The sequence below is a fragment of the Molossus molossus genome, unplaced genomic scaffold (genome assembly GCF_014108415.1).
Source record: "Molossus molossus isolate mMolMol1 unplaced genomic scaffold, mMolMol1.p scaffold_m16_p_1, whole genome shotgun sequence".
NCBI lineage: Eukaryota > Metazoa > Chordata > Mammalia > Chiroptera > Molossidae > Molossus > Molossus molossus.
Window position 1 is genome coordinate 133,600,548 of NW_023425344.1, and position 12,238 is coordinate 133,612,785.

A 12,238-nucleotide genomic window follows, 5' to 3' on the forward strand; every position below is an offset into this window, starting at 1 on the left:
TTCCCACCCCCACCCCCTCTTCTGAGGGTTGTCAGTCTGTACCATAATTCCGTGTTTCTGGGTCTACCCTATTCCTCAGACTGTTATGTTCATTATATTCCATATATAAAGAGATCATGTGGTATTTGTCTTTTTCTGCTTGGCTTGTTTGACTTAGGATAATACTTTCCAGGTCCCTCCTTGTTGTCTCAAAGGATAAGAGATCTTTCTTTCTTACAGCTGCATAGTACTCCATTGTGTATATGTACCACAGCTTTTTTATCCATTCGTCTACTGATGGACACTTGGGCTGTTTCCAGATCTTAGCTATTGTAAATAGTGCTGCTATGAACATAGGGGTACATATATTCTTTCTGATTGGTGTTTCAGGCTTCTTAGGGTATATTCCTAGAAGTGAGATCACTGGGTCAAATGGAAGTTCAATTTTTAATTTTTTGAGGAAACACCATATTGTTTTCCATAATGACAGCACCAGTCTGCATTCCCACAGCAGTATATTAGATTCCCCTTGTCTCCACACCCTCACCAGCACTTGTTGTTTGAAGATATGTTGATGGCAGCCATTCTGGCAGGTGTAGGTGATATCTTACAGTCATTTAATTTGCATCTCTCTGATGATTAGATGTTGAGCATTTTTTCATATATCTCTTGGCCATTTGAATGACCTGTTTAGAGAAGTGTCTATTCAGGTCATCTGCTCATTTTTTAATTAGATTCTTTGTCTTTCTTTTATTGAGTTGTATGAGTACTCTATATATTTTGGATACTAACCCCTTATCTGATGTATCATTGACAAATATGTTCTTCCAGAGAGTGGGGTCCTTTCCATTTTGATGCTGGTTTCTTTTGCTCTGCAGAAGATTTTAGTTTGATGTAGTCCCGTTTATTAGTTTCTTTCTTTGTTTCTCTTGCCCTAGGTGATGCGTCAGTACAAATTCTGGAATATGTGATGTCTGAGATTTTGCTGCCTACATTTTCTTCTAGGATTTTTATGATTTCACAACTTACATTTAAATTCTTTATCCATTTTGAATTTATTCTTGTATATGGTGTAAGTTGGTGGTCTAGCTTTATGTTTTTGCATGTTCTTGTCCAATTTTCCCAACACCATTTATTGAAGAGGCAGTCTTTTCTCCACTATTTGCTCTTACCTCCTTTATTGAATACTAATTGTGCATATTGTCTTGGGTTGATTTCTGGGTTCTCTGTTCTGTTCATTGATATATATGCCTGTTGTGTGCCAGTGTCAGGCTGTTTTGATTATAATGGCTTAGTAGTATAACTTGATATTTGGTATTGTGATCCCTCCAACTTTGTTCTTTTTTTTTCAAGATTGATGTGGCTATTTGGGGTCTCTTTTGGTTCTGTATAAACTTTTGGAGTGTTTGTTCCAGATCTGTGAAATATGCCATTATTTTAAACTATTTTTTTTTTTTTTTAATCCTCACCCGAGGACATTTTTTGTTCAGATAGAGCGGGAGGGAGAGAGAGGAAGAGAGAGAGAGAGAGAAACATCAATGTGAAGGGACACATCGAGTGGCTGCCACCCGCACGACCAACCAGGGCTGGGGACAAACTACAACCAAGGTACGCGCCCTTAGCGGGAACCGAACCCCGGTCTCTCTGGACCGCAGGCCGATGCTCCAACCGCTGAGCCAAACCGGCCAGGGCGAAATATGCCATTATTTTAATGGGGATTGCATTGAATATGTAGGTTGCTTTGGGTAGTATGTTAATGATGTTGATTCTTCCAACCCATGAACATGGTGTGTGCTTCTATTTTTTAATATCTTCCTCTATTTCTTTTTTAAATGTCCTGTAGTTTCCCATGAACTGGTCTTTACCTCATTGGTTAAGTTTATCCCTAGGTATCTTATATTTTGTGTGTGGCAATGATAAATGGGATTTTTTTTTTTAGTTTCTCTTTCTGAGTGTTCATTATTGGTGTATAAAAATGCCATTGACTTCTGGATGTTAATTTTGTATCCCGATACTTTGCCCAATTCATTTATCAAAACTATTATATTTTTGATGGAATCTTTAGAGCTTTTTATGTACAATATCATATCCTCTGTGAATAATGACAGTTTCACTTTCTGCTTTCCTGTTTGGATGCCTTTTATTTTTTCTTCTTGTCTGATCACTGTGGCTAAGACTTTCAGTACTATGATGAATATGAGTTGTGAAAGTGGATATCTCTGCCTTGTTGCTTTTCTTAAGGGAAATGCTTATAGTTTTACCCCATTGAGTATAATGTCTGCTGTAGGTTATTCATGTATGGACTTTATTATGTTGAGATATGATCCCTCTATTCACGCACTGCTAAGCATTTTTATCAGAAATGCGTACTTAATTTTATCAAATGCCTTTTCAGCATCTATTGATATGATCATATGGTTTTTATCTTTCATTTTGTTTGTGTGGTGTATCACATTTATTGGTTTGCAAATATTGTACCAGCCTTGTATCCCTGGTATGAATCTCATTTGGTCATGGTGAATAATTTTTTAAATGTATTGCTGGATCCGATTTGCTGATATTTTGTTGAGGATTTTTGCATTTATATTCATAGGGAATATTGGCCTGTAGTTTTCTTTTTTTGTAGTATCTTTATCTAGTATTGGAAGTAGAATTATGCTGTCCTCATAAGAAGTGCTAGAAATTTTCCTTCCTCTTGAATTTTTTAGAATATTTTGAGAATAGGTGTTAGTTCTTATTTGAATGTTCAGTAATCCCTACCACCTCCATCCCGTGAAGCCATCTGGGACTGGGCTTTTGTTTGCTGGGAATGTACTGATTACATCTTTAACTTCTCTCATTGTTATTGGTCTGTTCAAGTTTTCTGTCTTTTCCCAGTTCAATTTTAGGGGATTGTGTGATTCTAGGAATTTTCCCACTTTGCTCTGGTTGTCCAGTTTATTGGCATATAATTGTTCATAGTATTTTCTAACAATCCTTTATATTTCTATTGTGTCAGTTGTTACTTCTCCTCTTTCATTTCTGATTTTATGTGGGTCCTCTCCCTTTTTTTTTTTTTTTGGTGAGTCTGCCTATAAGTTCATCAATCTTGTTTATCTTTTCAAAGAACTAGCTCTTGGTTTCATTGATCTTTCGAATTTTTTTTCTTTAGTTTCTATGTCATTTATTTCTGCTCTCACCTTTATTATTTTTTTCCTTCTACTTGCTCTAGTTTTTTTTGTTTGTTTGTTTGTTTACTTTCTAGTTCTTTAAGTTGTAGAGTTAGATAGTCTATTAGAAAATTTTTTGTTTCTTGAGGTAGGCCTGTAGTGCTATGAACTTTCCTCTCAGGACTGCTTTTGTTGCATCCCATAGATTTTGTGTTGTGTGCTCATTTTCATTGATTTCCAGAAAGGTTTTTATTTCTTCTTTGATCTCTTTGGTAACCCATTCATTGTTTAATAACATGCTATTTAGTCTCCATGTTTTTGAATGTGAATTCTTTTGAGTGTTTTTTTTTTTTTTTTTTTTTTTATCCTCACCCGAGGATATTTTTCCATTTTTTGTACAGATAGAGTGGGAGGGAGAGAGAGGAAGAGAGAGAGAGAGAGAGAGATATCGATGTGAAGGGACACATCAAGTGGCTGCCACCCACATGACCAACCAGGGCCGGGGACAAACTGCAACCGAAGTACGTCGCCCTTAGCGAGAACTGAACCCGGGTCTCTCCGGACCACAGGCCGACACTCTAACCGCTGAGCCAAACTGGCCAGGGTCTTTTGAGTGTTTATATTGTAATTAATTTCTAGTTTCATGCCACTGTGATTAAAAAAGATGCTGGATATGATTCCAAACTTCTTGAACTTGTAGAGATTTAGTTTGTGCCCTAACATAGGGTCTATCTTTGAGAATTCCCCATGTTCATTTGAGAATAATGTGTATTCTGCAGTTTTGAGTTGTAATTCTCTGTAAATATCTATTAAATCCATCTGATCATTTAGGGTTTCTGTTTCCTTGTTATTTTTTTGTCGAGGGGATCAATCCATTGATGTCAATGAGGTGTACAAGTCCCCCACTATGATTGTATGGCTATTAATTTCTCCCTTGAAGTCTTCCAGACATTTTTAATATATTTTGGTGCTCCTATATTGGGTGCATTTATGTTTAGCAAGGTTGTATCCTCTTATAATATTGATCCTTTTAACATTATGTAATGGTCTTGCCTCTGGTTATGGCTTTCATTCTTTTTTTTATCCTCACCCAAGGAAATTTTTCCTTTTTTTTTTCAGATAGAGTGGGAGGGAGAGAAGAGAGAGAGAGAGAGAGAGAGAGAGAGAGAGAGAGAGAAACATCGACATTAAAGGGACACATCGAGTGGCTGCCACCCGCACAACCAACCAGGGCTGAGGACAAACTGCAACTAAGGTATGTGCCCTTAGCAGAAACTGAATCCAGGTCTCTCTGGACTGCAGGCCGATGCTCTAACCACTGAGAAAAACTGGCCAGGGCTATGGCTTTCATTTTAAAGTCTATTTTAGCCCTGACTGGTTAGAGCGTTGGCCTGTGGTCCGGAGAGACCGGGTTTGGCTTCCGCTAAGGGCATGTACCTCGGTTGCAGTTTGTCCCTGGCCCCGGTTGGGTCGTGTGGGCGGCAGCCATTCAATGTGTCCCTTTCACGACAATGTTTCTCTCTCTCTCTCTCTTTCCCTCTCTCTCCCTCCCACTCTATCTGAACAAAAAATGGAAAAATGTCCTCGGGTGAGGATAAAAAATAAATAAATAAATAAATAAATAAATAAATAAATAAATAAAGTCTATTTTATCAGATATAAATATTGCTACCCTAGTTTTTATTTTTTATTTATTATGCTTATGTTTCTCTCTATATTTCTTCTGCTTATTATAGAAGTCCTTGGTGTTAATATATTCCCTTCGCCTTTTTTTTTATTAAAATTTTTTTCTTTATTAATTTTAGAGAAAAGAAGAGAGAAGGAGAGAGAGATAGAAATATTGGTGAGAAAGAACATTGATAGGCCACCCTTTGCATGTCCCCCACCTGGGACTTGGCCCACAACTTGGGAATGTGCCCTAACTGGGAATCAAACCGGTGACCTCTTGGTGCATGGGTTGATGCTCAACTATTGAGCCACACCAGCTGGGCATCCCTAGTTTTTTTTTTTGGTCTGGGAAGCTCTTTATTTCATCTTCTATTTTGAATGATAGTCTTGCTGGATAGAGTAGTCTTAGATTCAGATCCTAGTTTTTCATTATCTTAAATACTTTATGTCATTCCCTTCTGGCCTATAGTGTTGCTGTTGAGAAATCAGCTGACAGCTTTATGGGAGCTCTTATAGGTAACTTGTTGCTATTCTCTTGCTGCCTTTAAGTTTCTCTCTTTGTCTTTAATTTTTGGGATTTTAATTATGATGTGTTTTGGCATGGGCCTCTTTGAGTTCTTGCTTGGGACTCTCTGTGCTTCCTGAACTTGTATACCTTTTTCCTTCACCAAGTTAGGTAAGTTTTCTGCCACTATTTCTTCAAATAGATTCACTAACCCTTGCTCACTTTCTTCTTCTGGTACTCCTGTGATGCAGATGTGGTTACATTTTGTGTTGTCCCACCGCTCTCTTAAACTCTCCTCCTGTCTTTTAACTGTTATTTATTTATTTATTTTTTGGTTCTCTGATGAGTGATTTTTTTCCTACCCTGTCTTCTAATTTGCTGATCTGATCATTGGCTTTCTTTAACCTTCTGGTTATTCCTTCCAATGTGTTCTTTATTTCTGCAATGTCATTCTTCATTTTGTTGTTTTCCATTTCCAATTGGTTGATTTTCATTGTTTCTATATCTTTACTCATGCCATTGAACTTCCCCATAATCATTACTTTGAACTCTGTATCTGATACCTTACTTATTGCCATTTCATTTACCTCTTTTTCTGGAGAATTCTCTTGTTCTTTCATTTGGAATTTGTTTCTTTGTTTCATCATTTGGCTGTCTTAGCAGTGTTTGGAGCCTGCCAAAATCTCCTTGTGGGTTTTGATGTTCTGCAGATCAGGGTTCCCTCTGCTGAGTTTGGATGTATATGGAAGGATCCAAGATGAACACAAATGTCTAATCTTACTTTCATGGGTAGAGTCTCAGGCCAGGCACATATTAATGATCTCAGAACCTCTGCCTGCAGGCTGATTGTTAGTCTCAGTCACTGAATGAGCCTTAGGCTATACCTCTCAGCTGAATGAAAACTCTCCCAGGTGGGCAGGGTAAGAGGATTTCAAGTGGGTGAGGAAATTGCTTCCCCCTGTGCTAAAGCTGCTTTGAGAAAAATTATGCCTGAAAAAAAATGGTTTCTACAGCATGGGTTAATGATTCAGCACAGGGGTTCAGGCAGCTGCCTTCACAGCTCCTTGAATCCCAATGACCACAAGCTAGGCCCAAGGCTCAAAGCACCCAGAGATCCATCTTCGTCTGCAAGCTGGCTGGTAGTCTCTGACAGTTAATGAGTTGAAGTTGCACTTCTGTGTTAAGCGCTGACTCCTTACCTCCACTCAGTGTTAAATACCAATGGGTGAGGCAGTTGATTCTCCTACGTTATAGCTGCTTTGATGGGAAAATTCTGTCTGCAAAAAATTGTTTCTTCAGTATAGGTTAACTAACGGCTCAGCTCAGGAACCCAGGCAGCCGCCTTCACAGCTTAGTCCCCAGAGCCAAAAAACCCAACAGCCAAGAGCCAGGCCCAAGGCTCAAAGCATTCAGAGACTCATCTCTGCCTACTGGCTGGCTGATAGTTTCTGACAGTTAATGAGCCTCAGGTTGTGCTTCTCCTGGCCAGGCGAGGTTAAATTCCAAAGTGTGGGGCAGTTGCTTCTCCCTAGGACAGCAGTTCTCAACCTGGAGGTTGTGACCCCTTTGGAGGTCAAATGACCCTTTTACAGGGTCACCTAAGAACATTGGAAAACACATATTTCTTATGGCGACTCATAACAGTAGCAAAATTATAGTTATGAAGTAGCAACAAAAATAATTTTATGGTTGGGGGTCAGCACAACATAAGGAACTGTATTAAAGAATTGTGGCATTAGGAAGGTTGAGAACCACTGCCTTAGGCTAAAGCTGCTCTAATGGGAAAAGCCTGACTGACAAAAATGGTTTCTGTAGCATAGGAGAATGACTCAGCATTCTCCTGATCTCCTTCGCATCTCTGTCTCCAGTGCCAAGAACGCCCAACTCCCCTCATGCAGCTCAAGACCAGTCCACTCTTCTTCTGCAGAAGCCCCAGTTGGGTGACTGTAGCTGTAATTTAGTACGCTGGCCCTTCAGGTGGGTGCCCATGTTCCCAGCGCCTCTCTCTGCCAGACAAAACCTCTGCTCTGATGTTTTTCATAGCCAGGTGTTATGTGGGCCTTTCACTGTTCCACCACTTTGTGCTGGGGATCTGGCCTGGGCTTTAAACTCCAGACTTGTCAGAGGGAACTTCTCACAGCTAAGAGAGCCCTCAGCGGCTGCCTGTGGGAGCCCAGTCAGACCTCTCACGCCTCCACACATTTTACCAGTCTTGATTTGGGCTCCTCTTTTTTTTTTTTATCCTCACCCGAGGACATTTTTCCATTTTTTTGTTCAGGTAGAGTGGGAGGGAGAGAGAGGAACAGAGAGAGAGAGAGAAACATCGATGTGAAAGGAACACATCGAGTGGCTGCCACCCGCACAACCAACCAGGGCCGGGGACAAACTGCAACCGAGGTACATGCCCTTAGCGGGAACCGAACCCGGTTCTCTCAGGACCGCAGGCCGACGCTCTAACCACTGAGCCAAACTGGCCAGGGCTGGGCTCCTCTTTATGTACCTGGTTATGAGCTCCATCTGGTCTTCAGTTGGTTATTCCAGATGACTTTTCTTTATTTTTGTTGTAATTCCAGTTTGGTCCTGGGAGACGGTCAGTGTAGCTTCCATTCACTCCACCACCATTTTTCCTCCCCCAGGAGCTTTTTCAAAATAACCAATCAATTTCCCAAGCTTTTGCAGTCTTCTGATGGGTCCACCTCCTAGCCAGTTGAACCCTTTTCCAGGTTGACTAACAGGACTTTATGGTCAAGCACCTCCCCCTGCACCATTTTAACTTCTGTTGTGCATGTGCTTACCCACCCCTGCTTCACAAAAGCAGGGGTGTTAAATCCTTGGAGGGGCAATACTGTGATCCCCTGGAGTGTATGAAGCTGTAGCTTTCTGGTGAAGCAAACAGGCTCGGTGTCTGATTCCCTTTGCTTTCTTCCTTTATTGATAACTTGTTAACTACCAATACTAACAAAATCACATCACAAGATATTCCCCTTTCTTTTCAGGAATCTTTCTGTTCCCTTTCTCCTTGATTGGGTTGCAGCCAAGATCTCCAACTCCCTCCTCCCTTGATATATGAAAAGAATTCTGAGATACAGGATGTTCCAGAACACTACCCCAGGTATCCAGGTTGAATCACTCTGGGAGTGGAGACCCCCCCTTGGTCTCCTTGTGGTTATACCTATGCAAGTAGCCAAATCACATTGTCTTTTCCCTCTAAGGGCAGCCCCCCCCCCCCATAAATCCCCTATATAACCCTGCCTGTTAGAGATACTGGCGCTGACTCCGCCTTAGGAGTAAGCCTGGCAGGTAACTCCCCAATAAAGTTCTTTTTCCTGAATCCAGGTGTGTTCCTCCTTCGGCCAACCTTTCACTCCTCATTGGAGAATGTATTCACACCCACTGCTGTCCGGCATTATATCAAGAGCTGGATATTCAAATATAAAATAAAGCATGTGTACTTCCTATCATTGAAGGGTTTGGAATTTACATAAAAAACAAATGTGATAAAGAGTGATAAATATTAACGGACCCACATACCCAGTATCTCAAAAACACAACAGAGGGGAATGTCTGGAGGGAGGTGCAGTCGGGAAGGCATATCAGGGGCAGTGACAGTTTTGTTAACTCCTGAAAGATGCTTAGGTGTTTAGACAGCCAACACTGAAAGAGCATTTAAGGCAGGAAAACGGATTATGCAAAACCAGTGAACCATGACCACATGTGCTGGAAGATTTTGAGAAGTAATGTATAGAAGAAGTGGGTTTAGGAAACAGGTTATAGAGCAGCGGTTCTCAAGCTGTGGGTCGCAACCCCTTTGGGGTTTGAACGACCCTTTCACAGGGGTCGCCTAAGACATAACAGTAGCAAAATTACAGTTATGAAGTAGCAACAAAAATAATTTTATCTTTGGGGGTCACCAGAACATGAGGAACTGTATTAAAGGGTTACGGCATTAGGAGGGCTGAGAACCACTGAATATAGAGGCAAAGGAAGGGCCCTTGGAGCTTAGAAGTGAGGAAGTTCAAGGAAACATGCCTGGGGGTTTGGTGAGGAAGAGCAAGAGGGAGAAGGGAAAAGCATGGGGAGAGCTCGTGGGAGAGAAAGCAGGCTGGGTCCTCTCCTAGGGAAGGTCCCAGGGGAAGATCTTAACAGAATATTCAGCAGCTTTCTAGGTATGTTCTTTGAGGATCTAGGTCTCCACTGATTGAGTAGTTGGCACCAGGGCAGGGTCTGTTATTCAATGCAGCTGGTCCTGAGGTCAGCCTTCATGTCACTTGTTTGGTTTTGCTGACTTTCTGGGTCTGAAGCTGAAATGCAACTGAAGCCTAGATGTTATCTCCAGGGAGGAAAGGTCAGGGGGTCCAATCCACATGACCAGCGATACTTAGGGGAGGAAAGGTCACCCTGGGGAGGAGGTTCCACCTTATGATTATCCTTTGCTATGTACCCAGGCATTTCCTTCTGTTGCCGGCCCATCGTCCTTGCTCTGGTCATGTCTGTCTAACTGCTTACCATAGAAAGTTATAGATTATACCCTGTAGGCCTTGGGAAATTTATCAGATAGAATGCTTTTAGCTGCAGTGACCTAATTAACAGTGGCTAAAACAATATAAATCAGGATTGTTTGGGTGGTTCAGTGATGCCATCAGAATCCCAGTATTTGTCCCTCTTTCAGCTGTGAAGTTGTCAGTGTTTGGTTATGTCTTTATTCCTGGCCAGCTAATTAGCAGTGGCTCCAAGCATCATATTCTTGCCTAACAATATCTAAAGGCTGGAAGAACTGTTTTTCTTTATGCATTTCTTTTTAAATTTTTTATTGAAGTTTATTGGCATACAATATTATATTACTTTCACCTGTGCAACATAGTGATTTGACATTTGTATACGTTATGATGTTATCACCACAATAAGTCTAGTAACTATCATTACTGTGCAAAATTATTAGGATATTATTCTCTCTGCTGTATATTACATTCCCACGGCTCATACATTTTATAAATAGAAGTTTGCAATTTATTTATTTTTTTACATCCTTAGCTATATTATCAGTATGTCCTGGAACCAAAGTAAGATTGTTTTCTTGTTCCCACAATCCACTTGTTTTTTAAAATGTGAATATTTTTATCATTTACATTTTCTGTTTTGGATGATAGTTCTGATCACCACCTTTACATGACTGCTTGTAGCCAGTTTAAACCAACTACTATATATTCTTCAACTTTGCTTTTAAGTAATGACTTTACTAGAGAAAATAAGTCTACACAACAGCCAAGCGAGATGCGTTGTTTTGTTTCCTGTAAACTATTGGTGAGTATAGGAAGGCAACCCACCCCCACTCCAAGGTCTTCTTATCCTCACCAAATAAACTACAAATTCACTTCTTCTTTTTTCCCATAAAGTTAAAGCTACATTCAATCTTTAATTCCTGCTGAACAAAACTTGGGCCATTGTTTTATGGTCCTGAGAAACCTCAGGGAGAAAAACAAAACACAACAAAAAAAAGCAACACTGTATTTTGATGACAGGCTTCCTGTCTGTGAAGAACCAGAATCACTGGAGTTCAGCAAATACGTTCCCCTGTCATGGGGTAACTCTTCAGGCAGGCGGCCTGAACAAGCCAGTTTATTTTCTTCATTTACCATGTCACAGCCCCAGCTTCTAGGGGATTGTTTCTTTAAATAACAAGGATTTGGAAAAGGATGATGAACTTGCTGTGGTATATCAATCACCTTACATAGTTTATCTGGGCTATTCACAGCTTGTCCAACTGTTCTACTTATGTAAGTAGCCAACTGTTTTGTACATTTCTTAACTTCCTTCATATTCTTATGAGTGAAATTAAATATTGTTTTCTAGGAATATCAATGAAACGATCCTCAATATTATTACAAAAGTTTCATTTTTTAACATTGTAGGTTAGAGATGTTGTAATCTATTGAATACCAGCACCTCTGGTGCTGATGAACTGTGCCCAGAAGCCCACACAGTCCCTTGGTTCCTGGGTGGACCTCACTCAGGGCCATTCAGATGCAGCTGTCTGCAACTTATTTTATATTTTTAAATATTATTATTATTATTACTATTATTTTTACTGATTTTTAGAGACAGAGGAAGGGAGAGAGAGAGAGAGAAACATCTGCCTCCTGCATGCCCCCTACCAAGGGCTGAGCCCACAACCAGGGCATGTGCCCTGACTGGGAATTGAACCAGCAACCTTTCAGTGCAGTGGCGGACACCCAACCAATTGAGCTACACCAACCAGGGCTGCAATTTATTTTAATAGAAAAATAAACCCATGGTGTATTCAGTTCCTTGTCCCCTGAAGACAAATGCAACCAGTGTGTTTCATTTCATTAACCACAATGCAGCTGACAAAAAAAAAAAAAAGTATAAAATCAACTTTATACAGCTTAAACACCGGTGTTTGAAACAAATCATTATTGCATTAGGTGACAAACTGGTAACTCTAGGATCTAAGGAAAAATGTATTATGGGTGTTTTTATAAACCTTTGCAAATACACTGATAAAATAATTTATAATAATTTGAAAACATGGCTGGGTCCTGGTGAATATTTTCTGTCTTCTATTATCCCAGGCACAACCTCATCTATCAGTGTGGAGACCGCGAAGGCTGTCTTTAAACAAACCCGATGAGCACGGGATAATTTTTCATTCTGGCCTGACCCTGCTTTTGAGGTGGAATATTTGGTGTGGTGACAGACTCATCTGAAATATGCGTCTGCTCAGAGGGGACCCCAGAGGCTGGTGCTGCAGAGCCCTGAGTGCACCCAGCCACTCCAGCTCCTTGGGTGGGAGGAGGGCTTCATAAACATGCAGGGCCGCCCTGGCTGCTATGGCTCAGGGGGTCGGGCATCTGCCACTGTACTGAAAGGTTGCTGTTCAATTCCCGATCAAGGCACACGCCCAGGTTGCTGTCTCAAT

At 40.7% G+C, this 12,238-nt stretch overlaps 1 pseudogene; it reads right to left on the reverse strand.

The window, feature by feature from the left end:
• Positions 1-12,238, reverse strand: part of LOC118639765 — a 32,532-nt pseudogene that overhangs the window by 15,879 nt on the left and 4,415 nt on the right.